This window comes from Lonchura striata, chromosome 1 (assembly GCF_050655825.1).
Source record: "Lonchura striata isolate lonStrDom1 chromosome 1, ASM5065582v1, whole genome shotgun sequence".
Taxonomy (NCBI): Eukaryota; Metazoa; Chordata; class Aves; order Passeriformes; family Estrildidae; genus Lonchura; species Lonchura striata.
In genome coordinates, this window is record NC_140703.1 from 83,543,179 (window position 1) to 83,562,422 (window position 19,244).

Here is a 19,244-nt window from a genome sequence, read left to right on the forward strand (position 1 = left end):
GTGCCTGATTATGTATTTCCTTAAAATTAATGGTTTTTTTTTTTCTTAAAATATTTAGGGTTAAAACACAAAGGATATGTTATTTTGTTTCTAGCTACCAGAATATCTTATGGGAATATCTTACCAGAATACCATATCCATTTTCCAAAACCATTAGTCTGTTTCCTGTTGCAATCCCTTATGCATGTAAAACCTCTTGGGTCCTTATTCAGCTTGCCTCTACTACTGACCTAGAAAATTATTTGAAAAATTTCTGACAAATTAAAGAAAGAGTTAAATGCTGCAGCATCTTTGGCTTTCTGCGTGCACTTTTCAGAAATATCAGCTGCTCCTGTGAAAGCCTGATGATTTTTAAGTTCATCCAAGCTTGCCTAGTGACAAAATAAAATAATTTTCAAATGGAAGGGAAACTGCTTTTTCTTTTCAACTTGTTCTTTTTCTTTGCAAAAGATGAACATTATTGTACACCAGGAGTAGTGACAGATTGTGGTGATAAAACTACACTGACAGAGCTTTTATTGTGAGTGTCCTTCATCATGCTTTTATGGATCTTAAATGTATCTTTGGCAGTCCCTGGCCTCTCTTCACTGCTAGCATTTATATTCTCCTTAGACTTATGATAATGCTAAGCAATAGAAGCAGCCCATGATAGAACAAAGGTTAATTAACACACCAGATGGGGAGAAAGACCTGTTGAAATGTTCTACAGATTCTTGGCCAAAGTCCAGGCACAGAGGTTATTATAAGGTCCAGGCAGAGTCCCAGCCAACACTGGATTCACGACACTTACAGAGAGGATATACACACAGTCAGTAACTGTGACACTTTGCACCAAGACAGGTTAATGTGCAGGAGCTGCAGCAGGCAGATGAACTAGAGGATTTCTTGCTGCCCATTCAAAGGATCTTTCATCATTTGCAAGATTTAATGAAAACACTCTCTGTTTAATTTTCTTTTGATATGTATAGATACAATAATTATTTAGATAATCCATCCCAAAACTGTTAAAACAGTGATTGGCAGAGATTTCTAAGATAACCTAGTCACCCAGTCTCTCTTTGAAGTCAACAGAGAAATACTTTCCAAGAAAAATTAATCCCTTTCGTGGCAGATACCTATTAGTTATTTGGAACGATATCCTATTTTTTATTCCTGGCCCTCTCACTGAGCTATAGAAGAGCCACAGTCATAAAAAGTTGTCTGGGGCAAAGGTTCATTACCTTTCAATAAATTTAGATGCTACATTATTTTTTAAAAACTAATATAGAAAGTATATATACAGGCTTCTAACATAAAACAGATTAATAAAATCGAAATGGTTTTGTTTGTCCAGTTTAGTTCTTTCGGCATTAAAAAGACTAGAAGGAATTAAATGGTTTTGTTTAGCTCCTGCAGACTCTTGTATGGCCAAGGGCAATACTAAAATCCTTAAGCAAAATTATATGAGAAAGAAAATGCTGACACTCTTCTTATAATATGAAAAGTCATTTAAAATTTTTAGTTATTCAATCTGATTTTAAATGTGGATGTCTTAGAACTTTTTTATTCAGTTTTTTCTCTATTACAGGGAATTTTCACTTATGTTTTCTCTGCTAATTAGAAAACAAGCTTGCTGGAAAGAAAAGGAACTTCGCCCTGCTGAAAACAAATGAACTTATAAAATAACAGATATAGAAGCAATAATTTTAAAGAAAAATTCAAAGTTCAGAAAATTTGTCATTTGAAATACTTGTCTCAGATAACTTCAAGTAAAACAAAATTATGTAAAACCGGTGCAAGTAATGAAGTTCAGATGAAATTAAATTTGGTTAACTGCTTGTTGTTTTCCATCCTGTGTCACATAAATTTAAGCAGTGGTCCAATAATCTTCCAGACTATTTTCAATTTATTTGTAAATATATATTTTTTAAAGTTTAGAAACATGTCAAATATCCTCTTGGCTACTTTCTATAGCATCTACTCTTGAACAGGGGAGGATGCAGAATGGAAAAAATATAATTTTATTAGGTAAAACTTTTGCTTCCATGTCCCTTTGAATTACTCTTACCCATTTACTTTTCTCCATATACACTTTTATCTAATTGTTTTCACAATTTTACTATGTTAAAAATAACAAGAATTATTTATTTCAAAGAGCTGTTAATTATTTTAAATCACTCCCAACATAAGAGAAAACACAGTTCCTTTTAGTACAGCCTGTTTTTATTTCCCATAAAATACATATTTAATTTAAAATTACATGGTCATTGATTAAGCCTTGCCAGTATTTCTACAAAAGTATTTGGATTTATAATATAACAAATAAGTACTTGATATACCAAAAGCAATGTTTACAAGAAAAAAAGAAAGAAAAAAAAAGATGTGGAAAAGAAAGAAAAAAATATGTAAAAAAAAAGTTATTTTAGATTTAGGAGAAAAGACACATTTAAAATTTATTTTTCTTTTTAAAATCCTACTTAAACATCTGAATGCCACAAATTTGAAGTAATTATTGAAGCTTAACATTACAATCCTTTTGTTCATGCTACTTATATTGCAGTTTTGATGGTATGAAAGATAGAAGACTAGTGAAAGTTTAATATATCTATTGTAGTGGTTTTTTTTTTTATTGGTTTTTAAAGCAGTTTTGAGGCAGATTCCAAATTAAAACCTTTCCCATTCAAATAAATCCAGATTTTTTTGTTCATACCTTATTTCACAGAAAAGTCGTATTTTATTTTGCTTTAATATCTCACTGTCTTTCATCTCATTTATTTCACACAACCAACAGCCTCTGGATGTGATAAAAACATATTTTTCAAGTGTTAAATGACACTTATGTTTTTATCATCTCCCACTGCTGTCATGAGATACCTTTCCTGTGTAATCTAAAAAGAAAGCCACAAGAATTGTGGTCATCGATCCTCTCCCAGGTTTGCCATTCCTCTTCAGGAAGTTCCTGAGCTAAAAATAGCAGGAAAGTTTCTTTCTAGTATTAGCAAGTATTGTTGTTCTTGCCTGTTTCTAGCTTTTTTCTGGGCATGTGCTAATGGCCACTTTTGAATATTAACCTAAATGCAAATTTAATCCTACCATTCTTTACTTTCCTAAACATTTATTTGGCAAGTCTATTGTCTTACCCTGACAACAGGAAATTATACATTTACATTAAAAAAGAGAATCAGGATGGCACTATGCAACATGGAATAGGTCATTAATGAATTAATCAGATTTAAAATTCCTGAAGCATGTACTCTTGGCAAATAGAGGCTCAAAAAAAGCTTTCCTAAGTATTCTGCACTGTATTGGATGGAACTACATTTTTTCAAGCATCCTTAGGCTGGCTGTCCTGAAAGCTAAGGAGTCCTCTAGAGACAAAAGTTTGAAAACACTTTCTTTTCTCTGCATTGTTTAGACTTTGGTCTTGCTTTCCTGAACCAGGAACTCAGCTCAGGAATGAAGTGGAGGAGGTTAGTTGGTATAAATGAGGAAGTTTGGGCTCATTTCAGCTGTGAATTAAAATATAACAAGACTGAGGTGATGACAGTTCATTTTCTATTATTTCATAACATTATGTAACTTACTAAAATTACTGTCTTTTTTTTCCCTTTCAATTTTACAGCCAGAAAATCCTCAAACAGCTTCATTTATATTACCTGTCTGAGACTTTGCCTGGGAAAGTGTATGAATTTCCAATTAAGTCAGCCTAGATTAATTTGCATCTGCCATAATCAAAATGTGAACATCAAGTATCCCAACATGTTGCAGCCTAGCAGCACAATATAGGAACAAGCTGGTATGTAGCAGAGTATTTGTTATCTAATAGTCAACTAAAGAAGATTATAGGTAATAATACAGGTGACAAGGCAGGAACTCTCCTCCTTGCTTCTTTGTTCTGGAACAGTGACAAAATATACCTTTGAAATTGGTCTGTAAAACATCTTTTGAAAATGATATAAGTAACCGAGCTGCCTGCAGGTCCTGTGCTGCAGGGCACAGGACCTGCTATTTCTATGGCTTTCAGGGTCTTGAGGAGCTATTGTCATCATCTAAACCTGTATTTCTATTGCTTGGTTCCCATCAGAATTCTATTGATAATGCCTTCAAAAGACAGACACCTACCAGTAAAACAGGTACCCCAGTTAGCATCAGTGGAATTGATTCACTTCGGGGACAGCAGATGCCTGTTCCCTGCTCCTATATTTTGATGCACAGGAAATGAGAGACAATCTGGATTTTAGAAGTAGAAACTGAAGGCTTTATTTACCTCCATGAAGTAGCATGCAGACATAGCTGTACTTCAGAAGGTGACATAGAGCAACCAGCTTCCTTTGAGCTACTGCTACCTGTGTATTTCAACTCTTCTTTAGTCAAAGCTAGTCAGGTTTGCCAACAAGAATTGATTAAATTCCTTCTGTATATTAATCTGTTTTAACCTGAAGTGATCACACAAGCAGTGTGCTTCTGCACACAGTTGTGTGGGCAAAAAATGCTGACACTTCAGCAAGTTTTTGCATAACAGATAACAGACAGAAAAGAGGATGCTTGCTGTGATCTCACCAAAGAAAGGACATAGATAAAGATGAGCACATTTTCAGGACTGCTTAAATCTCTGTCATAAGATATCAAGGGAATCTCTCCATAATCTCAAACTAATTATTTCTCTGAAGTTCACCTAAAATTCAGCCGAAGGCAGTTATGGTCTCTCCAATTTAAATGAACACTTCCAAAGTTCTCCTACAACAGTGTTTGTTAAAGAAAGAAAGTGTATATAGCAGAATGCAAATTTAGAACATTAGAGGTAATGTTTACTCGCTTCTAGAAGTATCTGGACTATAGCTCACTTTCCCAGTTGCATCAAAGAGGATCTATTTTTTTGTTCTCTCACTTGCTATGCCCTTGTTGAAAAGTTCTCATTGTAATTAATTACAAGATCTATGTTACTGAAAGTCTTCCAGAGAAAATTAACTCATGGTATGGCTGAATGAACATATTTTCATTAAAACCTCATCAATGGACATGCATTTTGACAGGGAAATGATTGATATTTTATGACAGAAAAAAATAAAAAAATAAGAGATGAAAAAGATCTGGAAATTCAAAATCTTTGGGTGATATGACAACATTAGTAACTATATTACATGCTCATGCTGGTGCTTGTCATTTATGGGTTCATACAGGAGCAAAGTATGAACTTTAATTCTCACAGATAAAGTGTTTTCTTTGGCTGCAGGTCAAGAGCATTTCAGATAATCTCTTAGACCACAGGGTACTCCAGACAACAACTAGAAAATTTGAAAGACAGCAGTTAAAAATATTTATTAAAACTGTCAAGAAAGGGAATGGATCAGAGCAAAGCTAAACCAGGCAAAAGGTCAAAGGATGTGTCATTGGAGGATGGTTTCCTGCGGGATAAGATTTTATTCTAGGCAAATGCATCATGGGCCACCGTGGAAGATAGTGCAGTAAGAGACAGTTATTTCAAGCAGCATCTAGGCAGAGTTTTACCCAAAGATAACTCTTTCCTATGCAAAGCAAAATGTCAACACTCCAATACTAGGGCTGACAATGGAAATTAATGGTATTAAATTAAAAGTTACTGAAGTTGGTAACAAACTCACAAAAAAATTCTAATTATTAATTGTAATATTTAAGCTCAGACTGGTAAGATAACAATTAAATTAGTTTCTTATTCTGTTATTTTTGGTCAAATGGTTACATACAGAACAAGCCCAGGGGACCTACTTTAGGACCTAATTTTCCTTAGCTTTATTGTTCTTTCATACTGACTGGCTATGTAATGGGTTACCAGAATATATTAAATGTGTCAGGCACATCTATTACTCTACTCATGTTTTACCATGAAAACTATAACATTTGTTTGGAAAAAAATTCTTGCCTAGTTTCATATGTAAAAGTGGAAAGATGTTCCCTTTCCTCACTGGAGAACAGAATAGAACTGAAATATTTTTCCAAGATTATGTGTTATTATTGGGTCTCGGCTAGTTGGTTCTCTGTGTTCTGCTTCCTTCCTCAAAACATTTTTTTTCCACTTCCTCTCTGAATTAAATTTGGTTGGTTTGTAATGATTTCTTTAATATATTTCTTCTAAGAGATAGGATTTTTTAAAACTACATAATTTTGCACAGAATTACTGGAGACATAAGAGTGATCAAAGATTTACTCGATTTACTCAGAAAAAAAATCCCATTCTGTAAATCAGATTACCTGTTGAATAATTAAAATTTCACAGTTTTAATAAGTAGCTGATTTAACAATAATAACGTAGCCATCATAAGAGAGTCTTTATTAGATATTAATTATTTTGCATCTGTAGATCTTCAGAAATTAAGAAAGAGGTGACAACTAAACTCTTTTCCTAGCTACAAAGAAACCCAAACAAAACCAAATCATTTTTCCCTCTCCTGTAGTAGTGAAATGAGTAGCAAAAATATTTCATTCATCTTTCTGTGTGCCTTCAGTTGACTCTTCAGAACCAGGCAAATGTATTCCACAGCCACAGGCAACTTACTTTGCTCTAATTCCTGGAAAAGTGAGCTTTGGTTTTCAATGTTCTGATTAATTGAAGGACCTATGTGGTAAGTGAAGGACAACTTCTTTTGACAAAAAAAAAATCTTAGGGAAAAAAAGAGAAAAATCAGAGGCAAAAGATTCTGTCACAAATATCTGACCTAAAATATTTATTTTCAGGATTTTATAGAAACATATTTAAACTTTAAAACATTAAAAAGAAACGCTTATTCTCATTTACTGAAAACTAAGTTGTTTGAAGTTTAAAAAAAAATGTTAAATATTTTTGCTAAAGTAATTCATGTTCTCTGGTTTTAGTCAAAATTAAAAAAAAATAAATACAGCAAATTCTTGATGGAAATACTTTGCATTCACAAAGGCAATTTTGGCAGTATTATAGCTGCAATATCTGGTCAGTCTAGGTCTAAAGATTCAGAAATATGCTTCAAAACCTTTTCCATCCATTAGCATGAATTTATCAAAGAATTAACAAAATTATGGTTTTTTAATTATTTGCAAAGTTGCATGAGAAAATTCTAATATATTTTAGGTTTGCACCTAAAATGAAATATTCTTGTTTAATTATTCAAATTTTATGTACCTCCAAAAACTTCAATATATAGTATCTAAACCTCATGTAACCTACAATCCTTTTTGGGTTTTTTTTAATTTAGATATTATTATAAGAACTGGAGAAGTATTACAAGTTCTGTTTTCCAGTGGCAAATGAAAATCCATTTCAAAGTAAAAGAAAGCCTTTGATAATCCACAGTAATGCACTCAATTACTCTGAAACTTTAATCCTTATAATTAATGGCACACTCTTTCTTTACACTTTTTAATATGTTTTGTGTAGTCATCCAAGCAATTAATTTGATACATAGGAAGGCCAAGCCTGTCTCAAACTTCTGTGGCAAGCCAAGGAAAAAGTACACAATCTAAACATTGTATAGAGAAAATACCAAGACCAAATTATTTTTATAAGCATAAATACTGTGATTTTTCTGACACTGAATGTTCAACTGAAAAGCTTCTCCAGAGAACTTTTCATGATAAAATAATTTATACAAGGCTAGCATTTATTTTAGACGTAGAAGTACTGTTCAACAGTAAAGGATGGAGGTTTCTTAATATCTAGAATGAAGTCTGTTCATAGTTACAGGCATCAGAAGTTAATATAAATATAAATACAAAAAATCCCAAACCCCCAAAACTAGGCACTTGTACAGACAACTGGTTCTGGTCACACAAATAGTTCAACTATATGTGCTGTCCTATCTCATGGTTCAGCCATATCACATTTTTTGCGCGTATTTGTTATAAAATGTATATGCATTACGTGGACATACAATCATACAGGCCCTATATCTTCACATTAATCCAATTTATTAATGCAAGTAACAGATTTTTCATAGAACACTGAATTTGTTGTGTATATGCTTCAAGCTGATTTTTGCTACAACAAATTTTGTTAGGCTGCATTTTGTTTAAAATCAAGTTCACAATGAACATTTAAAATAAATCAGATTTCTGAAGAGTATTTGTGGATCCTATAATTAATCAAAAAACTGAGACGGAGCAAGGCCTTATGAAATACAGCTCTAACTCTTTTCAGGTTGCCCCATGGAATATTTTAATCATTTTTTAGTTTCTTAAGAATTTACCAAATCAAACCTTCTGGTTTCTGACTTTTTTTTAAAATGAAGTAATTTTAAGATAGGTCAACCACCACAGAGTGCATCATATTGAGATAGATTATACATTTAACTAAAAATTAAATTTAATTCTGCATGAAACATTCTTCTGTGTGGTATGTGATAGTAATTAGAAATATACTGAACAAATAAAAAGAGTAAAAAAGAAGGAAAAAAAGGTGAAGAAAGTCAAGCATTACAGTAAAAAGTATGGAAAATTATATTGGTTTTTCAGTGAACCAACAAAACCGTGATGACATTGGCTGGGCCCTATTGCCATAAATCTGATTCTATTTTGATTTTAGGCTTCTGTGGGGGCTTTTTTGGTGAAAAGACAGGTCAATTTGGCTCCATAGCCTCATATAATATTCCTAAAAATACCAAAAAATTGTAAACTAGAAAATATTAATCATATGCATTTGAAACAGAATTTAAATCCTTCCAAGAGTTTTCTACTGTTTTAACACTGGGAGTGCTTTGCAAAACACAGAAAGATGTAAAGAAATTAAGTGGCAATTTTTCTCATTGATCACAAACAGCACTGGAGAATGAAAAATTTTTATGTATTACATACTCCAAAAGCAAACATAAAGTCTACATAAAGTAGGACATCTGTTAATTCAATGAATTTCATAATCTATTACTAGAAATAATCAATATTTCTCTTGTAACTACTAGGCGAGATCATGTTTGTGACAACACGCTTCATGATAAAAAAGTGAAAGGAAGCAGAATATTGTGAACTTTCTTCCCATGTCTTTCTGCTTAACTAATTTTCCCAGAAATGTTTTATTATCACATTACACAATAGACTTAAATGCCTGGTAGATACAGATGTGAGAATGCATCTGTATTTTCTTTTCTCTAGGACCTAGAAAGATTTTCCTTATACTAGAAAGTTTCCAAAAGAGGACTATGAAGATGGTTAAGGGCTTACATAGAAAGCCATACAAGGAGAGGCTGAAGTCAGTTGGCTTGTTCAGCCCAGGGAAGAGGAGGCTGAGAAAAGACCTCATCTCCAGCTTCCTTGTGAGAGGAAGTGGAAGGGAAGGTGATGATCTCTTCTCTCTGACAATCAATGACAGGGCCCAAGGGAATGGTCTGAAGTTGTCTCAGGAAGGTTTAGGTTGCGTATTAGGATAAGGTTCTTCATCCAGAGGGTGTTTTGGCACTGGAACAGCTCCTCAGGGAAGTGGTCACAGCACCAGCCTGACAGAGTTCAAGAAGTGTTTGGACACTGCTCCAGGCACACCTTGGGACTGTCCTGCACAGGGCCAGGAGATGGACTTGATGATCCTTGAAGATCCCTTCCAAGTCAGGATATTCTATTCTATGAAAATATCACCATTTCAAATGGCAGAATGTGCAATTACTCTTCCAATAACACTGAGACAATTTTGCTGATAAACTTCTTACACTGTTCAATTAATTTTCTCTTTTAGGATGTTTTAAATTGCTACTTACCATAGCCTCCAAATAAACTATGTTTTATCACTGGAATCAAAGTACTCTAGGAGCAGAAGTAGCAATGTGTGTTACTGAATCCCTTGCCTATTACTTTTAAATACACCAAAGGAACACGCTCTCAAATCTGCAGACAGAAAACACTTCAATTGAAAATAGACAATTTTATCTCTACAAATTTAATGAAGAAATAAAATTACTTTAACAGCATGTATCAGTAGGGACATGCAGAAGTAATGTCACTGTGAATAACTCTCAGAAAACAATTAACCTTTGAAGCAATATCTTGCTGTATTGCGTTTATGTGACAGGGTTTTGGTAGTGTGGGAGTTACAGAGCGGCTTCTGTGAGAAGCTTCTAGAAGCTTCTCCCATTTTCAAAAGAGACAATCCTAGCTGATTCCAGGATAGATCTGTTGCTGGCCAAGGCTGAACTCATCAATGGTAGCAGCACCTCTGGGATAACAGATTTACCAAGGGGTAAAAAACTTCTGTGCAAGAGAAGCCTGGATAGAGGCATGAGAACATGTGAGTGGAACATTTCTGCTGATACCAAGGACAGTAAAGAAGAAGAAGGAAGAAGTACTCCAGGTGCTGAGGTAGAGATTCACTACAGCCCATGGTACAGACTGCAGTGCAGCAGGTTTTCTCTCTGAAGCTCATGGAGGATCATGGGGATGTAGAGATCCACCTGCAGCCCATGGAGAATCCCACACTGTTTCAGGTCAGTGCCCAAAGAAGGCTGTGAACCCTTGGGAAAACCATGATAGAGCAGGCTCCTGGCAGGACCTGTGGCCTCACGGAGAGAGGAGCCTGCAGTGGAGCAGGCTTAATGGCACAAGCTGTGATCCCATGGTGGGATTCACCCTGGAGCAACCTGCTCCTGAAAGACTGCGTCCTGTACTAGGCACCCATACTGGAGCAGTTTGTGAAGAACTGCAGCCCATGGAAAGGACTCACGCTGGAGAAGGAGCATGGGAACAGTGTGAGGAGTCCTCCCTCTAAGGAGAAAGGAGTGACAGACAAGGTGTGATCAACCGACCACAGTCTTCATTTCCCACTCCCCTGTGTTGCTGGTAGGATGAATTAGGGAAAATAAGGAATGAGGTTGAATCTGGGGCGAAGGGAGAATAGGGAGAAGGTGTGATAAGGTTTCATTTTATTTCTCATTTCCTAGTCTGATTTGTTGTTAAATTAATTTCCCCAGCTTGAGTCTTGCCCATGACAGTAACTGGTGAGTGATCCCTCCCTGTCCTTATCCTGACCCACAAACCTTTTAATATCTGTATATGTTCTCTCCTCGGTCCAGATGAGTGACAGACCTTTGTGGTGGGCATCTGGAATCTAGAGCGGATAAACTCACAACACTTGCAAAGTCTTTTGCTCAAGCACTTGAAGTTATGACACAAATCTCTGAAGAGATAAAATTCTGATTATTCATTGTTGACTAATAGATTATCACTGTTTACCATAACATACCTTTGCTTTTGATGCAGTCTAACACAAATTATCTAGCTTTCCAAAGCCTGTATTTTGATTTTATATTGAGCTTGTTATTAACCACAATCAAATATGCAAAGTCATATTCTAAATTTGTACCTTTTTTCCTGAATGACTGTTATTTTCCAATTAGTCATATTGGTATAATCAAGAATTTGTCAAATTATGTTTTGATTAATGAATTTTTTTCTGCTATACTTAATAAGCACACAATGGCAATCATCACTGAGAGAAACCTTCTCCCATCTGGGTTTTCATATTATAAAGAATGAATGTGTTATTAACTGTCTACAATTTTGCTCAGAAACCAACAGATATTATGAAGCACAGTCAGAAAGTATGTATAATGACTGTTTGCATGTTTAAACACAAGTGGGTACTTTGCAGAATCATTTTATGATTGTTAGCCTAACTCTGAAGACAGTCTTCCGGTAGTCTTTGAGCATATGTTTGAGGAACTGGCAGTTATAGTGGCATTTCTCGAAATAGTTTCCTCAAAAAAGAGCAAGTTCAGTTTTAAAGATACAGATTCCTTTTATGTTCCTATCAGCATATTCGCAGGAAATAGAGTGGGAGTAGAAAATGCAATTGTAAAGTTCTTTCACACCCTTAACAACTTCTGCTTAACAAAGAAAAAAATTGCAAATGATCAACTAATGGCTGGAATTGCTTGTTCTGAAGGCCTAGTTTCAAACTGCCTTCTGAGATACTGCATATGTTATTTCAAAGTCATATTGTGGGTCTGGCACTGTTGTCTGCTGTTTTGATTTTCTTTTCTCAAAATATATAGATAGATTGTTTAGACTGGATGATTTGTGATGCTGGTGTGGGATTCTTTTTTTTTGTTTGGGTTTTTGTCAGAATAGGAACTCAATATATGGTACTAACAAGATCTGTGGACCAAAAGCAAAGATAATTTAAATCCAAATCTATAAATACTAAAGGAACCAAACTTCATTTTCTCTAAACAGAATTCATTCTCTAATTAATGTCCTTTTAAACTGAATTTTACCAGACCTGCTGAAAGCTTTACCAGAATAGATAGGATTCCATGAGAAGTTCAATTCTGATACACTACATTCAGCAAAAAGACATTTTGCCAGGAAGTCCTCTACCAGATGTAGAAGCAAGACCCCTGAGTTTCACTGTCATGTATGTCAGAGAGGAAGTTGTGGGTAGTTTATTTGAAACATATTGATGTGCCAGATACTGTGTTCTTATGAAAAGCTAGCATGTTCTATACTATTCACTCTTCTGAAACAAAATATATACTTGCACATATATATATATATATATATATATATATATATATATATATATATTACTACTATATTAATATATACTACTACCAGCTCTTAGGGGCCAGTCCTTTGTCTCATGTTAAGAAATTCAGACTATCTGAATTTCTAGTTTTGTACATCAAAGAAGCATTATAACTACAAGCAAATAAACAGGTATTTTCCAGCTGCCCAAGTCAACATAATTAAGCACCTATACAGATATTAAGAATAACATCCACGATAGGATGCAGAAATGACAGTTCTGTTGCTTTACTACTAGTAGAACTAGTTAATAATTGCATAGGAAGTGAATCAAACTCAGTGAATATCTTCTAGGAGATGCATAGAAATCATAGAATCACAGAATGGGTAAGGCTGGAAGTGTGGGTCAGAATGGGTCATCTGGTGTTACCTCCCTGCTCACAGGGCCATCCCAGAGCACCTGGCACAGGATTTTGTCTAGATGGCTCTTGAATATCTCCGGTGAAATAGACTCCACAACCTCTCAGGGCAATCTGTTCCAGTGTGTGTGGTCACCCACACAATAAATAAATTCTTCATCATATTCAGGTGGAACTTCCTGTGTGTCTGTTTCTGCCCTTTGCCTCTTGTTCTATTGCCTGGCACCACAGGGAAGTGCCTGGCTTTATCTCCTTGATAACTTCCTTTCATAAATTTATGCACATTGATGAGGTCCCTTCACAGCTCTTGAGGCTGAAGTGGCTGCTCCAAGATTGAAGAAATTATTAATGAGAACAGTGTGGCAAGAACATCCTCCGTAAAAACAGATGATTTGTATTTGGTGTATAAATGAGACTGAGTGTAACTCTAAGTTGCTGAACAGGCTCCCTCTAAACTGTTCCTGTTTGTGAGCTTTTATTAGATTTTACTGGCATTTATTTTTTCTCTACAGCTGCTTCTCAGAGTACTACTAACCAACTAATCTAACTGAATACATGCAGTTACTGGTATGGAATGCCTTTCCAGTTTCTTACTTTATATTTACAACTATATTATGGGCATTACCACTGCTTGAAAAATGGTCTGTCATTTGTGTGGTTCTTTGAATGTAAAAGATTGCTTGGATGGCAGTATCACTCTGTTCATTGTAATCAAAATCAAAAATGTACTTTCATGAAAATAGAGTTTGGTTTTATTACACCATATTGAGAATGACTAATAGAAAAATCTAACTTGATATGTTGTTTCTTTTTCTTTGGTTGATAAAGTAAGATACAATCCATCTTATTTTCAAATGCAAGAGTATCTGATAAAACGAAAAGATAAACTTTATGGCTGATGGCTTTTATTCTGATCAACAGATGAATGACATCAAAGATATATATAGAAAGCACATATCCATGCTGTGGTTGATCATTCTGTGTTAAAATGAGGCAGCTCACATTTGAGTAAGTGAAGGAACTCAATGTTCCATCAGAGAAGGGCAAAAAATTATTCTTAGATGAATCTTAATACACGTACATCTGAAGCAGATTATGAATTTAGCGAGCAGCTTTCATTCCCTGTACATGTTATAATTGTAATTAATATGTCGCTGACTGAGAGATGGACTGAGCATTTTTTTCTCTCTCTGCGAAAGAGAGGTTGGGATAGAAAGCTTTGTTAAAGCTTTCTATCTGAAATTGTAATAGCTGCTCTCAAATGAGGGAATGGCAATTTGGGCAGGGTGAAAACCATCCCTTTCAGAGAAGCCAAATGACCATATAATTGAAATCTTCAGCTTTCAAGGTTTACTTGCATGTTTAGATAAAAATTAATATAATTTCCTTCTTTTAAAGACACCTACATTGTCCCCTTTATTTTCCTTTATTAATAGAAAAATGAATGGGAGAACAGGAGTTGTCCTCCTGATTGTTTTATTTAAGGTGGTTGACATTTTTTAAACTTAATCTATATATGGCATAATGATATAATGATGGATTCAGTTTTATATGCTTTTTGTTTCTCTGACCTTGGGACTAGAGCCCTCTATCAGATGCTACCCAAAACAATTACTTTTATTGAGACCAAAGATCATTGGCTCACGAGCTAGTGAAGCAAAACAGGATGTTGACCTCCACATCAAGCTAATCTGTGGTTATAGTGCCCTTTTAAAGTCACACTGTCAGATCTAATAAGTTACTGCTTGCTTTGAAGCTACAGTCTGAACGTATTGAATGCAGCAGGTAAAATGAAGAATTTTCTTTCTTACAGTTTGGTATTAATTAATCAACAAATAAGCAAACAAAGACTCCTCTCCTAAAAAGCAACACCAAAAATCCAGAGTGAGGCTTTCTTCTTTTGGTCAGTATAGGAGGTGTTTACAGAATAAAACAGATCCCAAGAACTCCATCTAGAGCAGCTCTGTTATGGCACCATCTGTACTGGTGGGCTAAATAAAACAGTGCCAGAGGCAAGATGATCTTTTTATGCTAGCTGCCAGTACACTCCCTAATGTGCATTTGATTTATGCCAACTTTAAGTCTTTTGGACAATGCCTAGGAAGTTTTTGGGGTTATAGGGTGATAAAGAGCTGTTTACAGGGTGCAGTATACACAAAACCATTATCTAAGCTATGATATTTGTCCTCAGAAAAAGAAAAGCATGCTTGAACTATTTTAATTACTGATTTAGGTGAACTGTACTACAACAGTAATCAATGGCTGGAAAAGTTTAGGAAAGATAAACAGGAAATAAATGCTTAATTTCTAAGTCTGCTCCTCTGAGAGTGTTCTGTTACTGATAAAATAAATTTGTGATTTATATGGATTTCTTTTTACTCTGAAATAGTAAAGAATTGTATTTCTTCATTTGGTTGTGTGAGCTGCCTTTTTATAAAATAGCTGGAGGCTTAATGTGGGAGGAATGTTTATATATGTCCACCAAACTTATCACTTTTCTATTATTATTCAAGATGACTGTACACTCCTAGATACAGACAATGACAGACCAAGACAGATTCACACAAATACCTGTGAGCAATCTTTCACCCTCTCTTACTCAGGTCAGAGCACCTTCCAATTAATCAGCATTAGAAAACAAATAAATATTAAAATTATATTCATTACATGGAAAAGTTGTAGAGAAAAGTGACATTAACTTTTTTCAATTCAATTTATTTTGTATGTTCTTAGTTGGGGAAATTTGTCTTTGACTTTCTAAAATTGTGCAACAACAAAAAAAAAAAAGGAATACAAGAAGAGAAATGATACCTTAAGAATTACCATTATAAATTTCCTCTAACACCATTCCTTTAGAGAGAGCAAATTTACAAGACAAATTTCTATTGTAATTGAAACCACTTTTATTTTTTTAATGCATCTTAATAAAAAGGGAATGAAAAATTTAACCCAGGAATTGGCAGATCTTTTTAAATGGAAAATACGCTGAAATTTTCAGACTTTTACATAATACAGCTTTTATAGAGTAAAAATTTGTACAGAGGAAGAAAAAAGCTGATGTAAACCAATGTAGAATAGAAATTAATTACCCAAAAACTGCTTAACTGTGGAGATCAGTAAAAATTAGGTTAGTCAGGGACAGAAATTATTAAGAAACATGCTGCAGCACAAGTCTACAAAGCACTAACAAAATAATTTAAATTATTTAACATATATTTAACATATATCAATGTATTAGTATGGAAATGTTTCTTTACTTTGTTTTTAATATATTTTTAAGGTTATCATCTAGGGAAAATGGCTAAACAAAACCACAAAAGTTTTAAAAACTACCTGAAAATGGCAATAAATCTGCATGTGTGTGTGTGTGAGTATATATGAACATTTATTTTTATACAAAAATGAACAGACATTTTACAGGAAATAATTTTAAAAATCCAACTGTTAGTGTAATCAATAATAGAGTAATTATATTGGTCAAACAAGAGAAATTGCATTCCTGTGTATTTTGAGATATGCTTAATGCTAATTGGCTTCAAAAATAAAAACAAATTCTAAAATAACAGAATGTGAAATAGTGTCCTGTCTTTAGCTGTACCAAGTATTGATGGCTATTGTGAAGTCAAATTTACAAATGAGGAACTTTTTTTTCTTGTTAATCCATTCTAACAGCAAACATTCACCCTCAGAGCTATCACTGACTCGGAAAATGTTTGAGCTAACAAAAACCTGAAATTTCATGAAAATCATTAAAAACTTCACATTTTTTTTTTCTTTCCAGTGAAAATCCATTTAAATGGATTCTAAAACCCTAAACTTAATTTCTTTGAAATCACTATGAAGGCAAAGAAAAAGTCAGGATGATTTCATAAAAAATTGTGAGCTATCTTGCCTTTTCCTTGGGCTATTGGTGTACTTGAATTAGTGATAAAAGGACACCTATATTTCTTTATTGTTTAAATAGAAAAAAGGTAAAATTTTCAGAGAGTAATCCTGTTTCCTACATTAATACTCTATATTTCACATCTTGGCCACACTTCCAAATGCAATTATTGCTGTCTTTTATTACTTAAAAGTGTTGAAGAGTTTTTAAAATTTTTAATTAAAAAAAAAATATAATCAAAACCAAAGAAAATTGCACTTCCAGATAGTTGCTTTTTCAGTTTTAGTCAAAGTCTTTACAGGCTCTTCTGTGCTAGAGACTTTAGATAACACAGTTGATATGCCATAAATGATAGTGTGAGCACAATATATTATCTTGTGTAATAAAAAAGTTCAGACTAATCACTAGAGAGGGTGATTTAAGTTAATTTGTTTTATGAATAAGGAGAGATTTTTTAATAATATGGTGTTCAGAATGCAGAAGTAGTAATTGGACAGATGGAGACAGTAATGCTCTATATCACTCTGGCCAGCTTGGCAAAAATATGTTTGTGCATAACCTGCCTAAGCTGTATATTTTAATTCCTGCCTTATATGATAAAGAAGGAACAGTTAATAATATGCTGCTCTGAAGAATTTATTCCTAGCTGACCAATAGGTAATTTAAAAGTTATTATTGTGAAAAAGTCACATTTGCATAATCAGTATTCTTATATGGAAAAGCAATAAGTAAAGTTTTTCAAGGGCAAATTTATGTAGGAATAAATACAAAAGTTTGTTAAATACAAAGATATGTTCTCTAGTTTCAGAAACCCATAAAACAAATTGCTGGAAGGTACAGGTGTTTTCTGGATAAATACTCCTGGGAACTTGCCTTTTTCCTAGGTTCTTCTGTGGACTTTCACAGTTTACTGTTGCAAAGAGAATATTTGACTCCACATTCTTTATTTATCCAAAGCTAGAGCAACTTCTTGCTCTAGGTCAGCCTTTCTATGAGCAGTGAGAGAAACTGCTCATAACTTCTCACTGTTAATGGCTCCTGTAACCATGATTGCTTCACATACAGAATAACGGCAATCACAGCACTCTGAATAACTAGATGAAGATAAAATATAGATATTGTCTGTCCAAATATAATCATAAAGCAGTACTAATTTCATTCATATTAACAGCATTCTCTTTCAGGCAGTGCTAATATTATTGTGACAGTCTAAACTGCAGTATGCAAGTCTAAGCATGTGACTGCAGTAAAAAAAATCCCAATTTTTATTACATTATGTGGGTCCACAATTCCCTTTGTAGAATTCAAAGAGTTTATTAACTTGTCTGCTTTGTACTTTCTTCTACTTTTCAATGAGCATAATGGTATGCAGCTTTTTGGGAAACTTATATAAAACAGAATAAACTTCTCACTATCCTGATTCAGTTTACAATATGATGACTGTTTGTATAAAGATTTACTCAAGTATAAAACCTGTTGGAAAATGCAATGAACTGAAAGACCATAGGAGCAGGTCCATAGAATTAAAAATAATGCTTGGACTTTAATTATTACAGTTCTACTAGTGATCAGTTCAACTTCAGATCAGCTATTAAACCAGTGCACACCTAGAAAAATAAGAATTTCACAAGCTGGTCAGGCATGCAGTTACCCAATGACACACTCCTTATTCAGTTAGCATAACTTTATACGAAGTAAACACTGCATCACAGAGGTTCAACATTCTAATAGGCATGCTAAGTCATCTGTAAAGTGCTACACTTATTCAGATAAATATTAGATAAATCTGTTGCATGGGAGGTTGTGAAAAATGTGGCTCAGTATAAAACATTACAAAGTTTTTAGTGCCCATGCAAAATGTGTTAACTAGATTAGCTAAGGCTTCAGTATTATTTTCTTGAAACATTGAATCGGCTTTCTGAAACTTCTCAGTGTTTCTTCCAGGCAATTACGTACTTTGAAACATTCATGTCTCCTTTGGAAGTAAACTAACGTGATAAGAGCCAAAAGGCAAAGTCACTAGTCACTCACTGTGTACCGGATAAAAAAACCTACCTCATTACAACTTTTATTGATAAACTCATAGACAGTTTATTCCCTTGTCTGATGAAGTCAACTAGTAGTATCACACAAGTAAAAATTCAAGTCTACAAAACACAGCACTTTGTAAGGCACATTGCATTTGGTTTAGTTCTGCATTTGCCTGAATTCCAAAACTTTTCTCTTTAAACAAAAAGCAACAGTAAGAAATTTTCAAAGGAATTTTATGAAAAACCTATCATCCATACTTCAGTATTATTTTCAATATTTCTGCTGTCCCCGAGAAGAATTTGCCATCTTAATTGCACCAATTTGGTATCTCATGAGCTAGCAAAACAACAAAACTTTAAAAACTTTTATGAGTTTTAAAAGTGTGTTTTATTTTCTGTTGCGTGACAAGTAACTAAGTCTTCACCAGCTTTGAGTAACATGAATTTAATTTTTCATGAATATTCTTCTAAAAGTAAGTTCTT

General features: G+C 34.0%; 1 protein-coding gene and 1 long non-coding RNA gene across 3 annotated transcripts in view; both read right to left on the reverse strand.

Moving 5' to 3' along the window:
• NALF1 (NALCN channel auxiliary factor 1) overlaps positions 1 to 19,244 on the reverse strand; it is a 444,524-nt gene that overhangs the window by 64,124 nt on the left and 361,156 nt on the right. The window lies entirely within an intron of this gene.
• Positions 1 to 19,244, reverse strand: part of LOC146768742 (uncharacterized) — a 190,657-nt gene continuing 171,413 nt past the window's right edge. For both annotated transcript variants that reach the window (XR_014949405.1, XR_014949404.1), the window contains exon 2: positions 1 to 19,244. This exon is cut by the window's right edge and continues 44,810 nt beyond it. This is a non-coding gene — a long non-coding RNA (uncharacterized LOC146768742).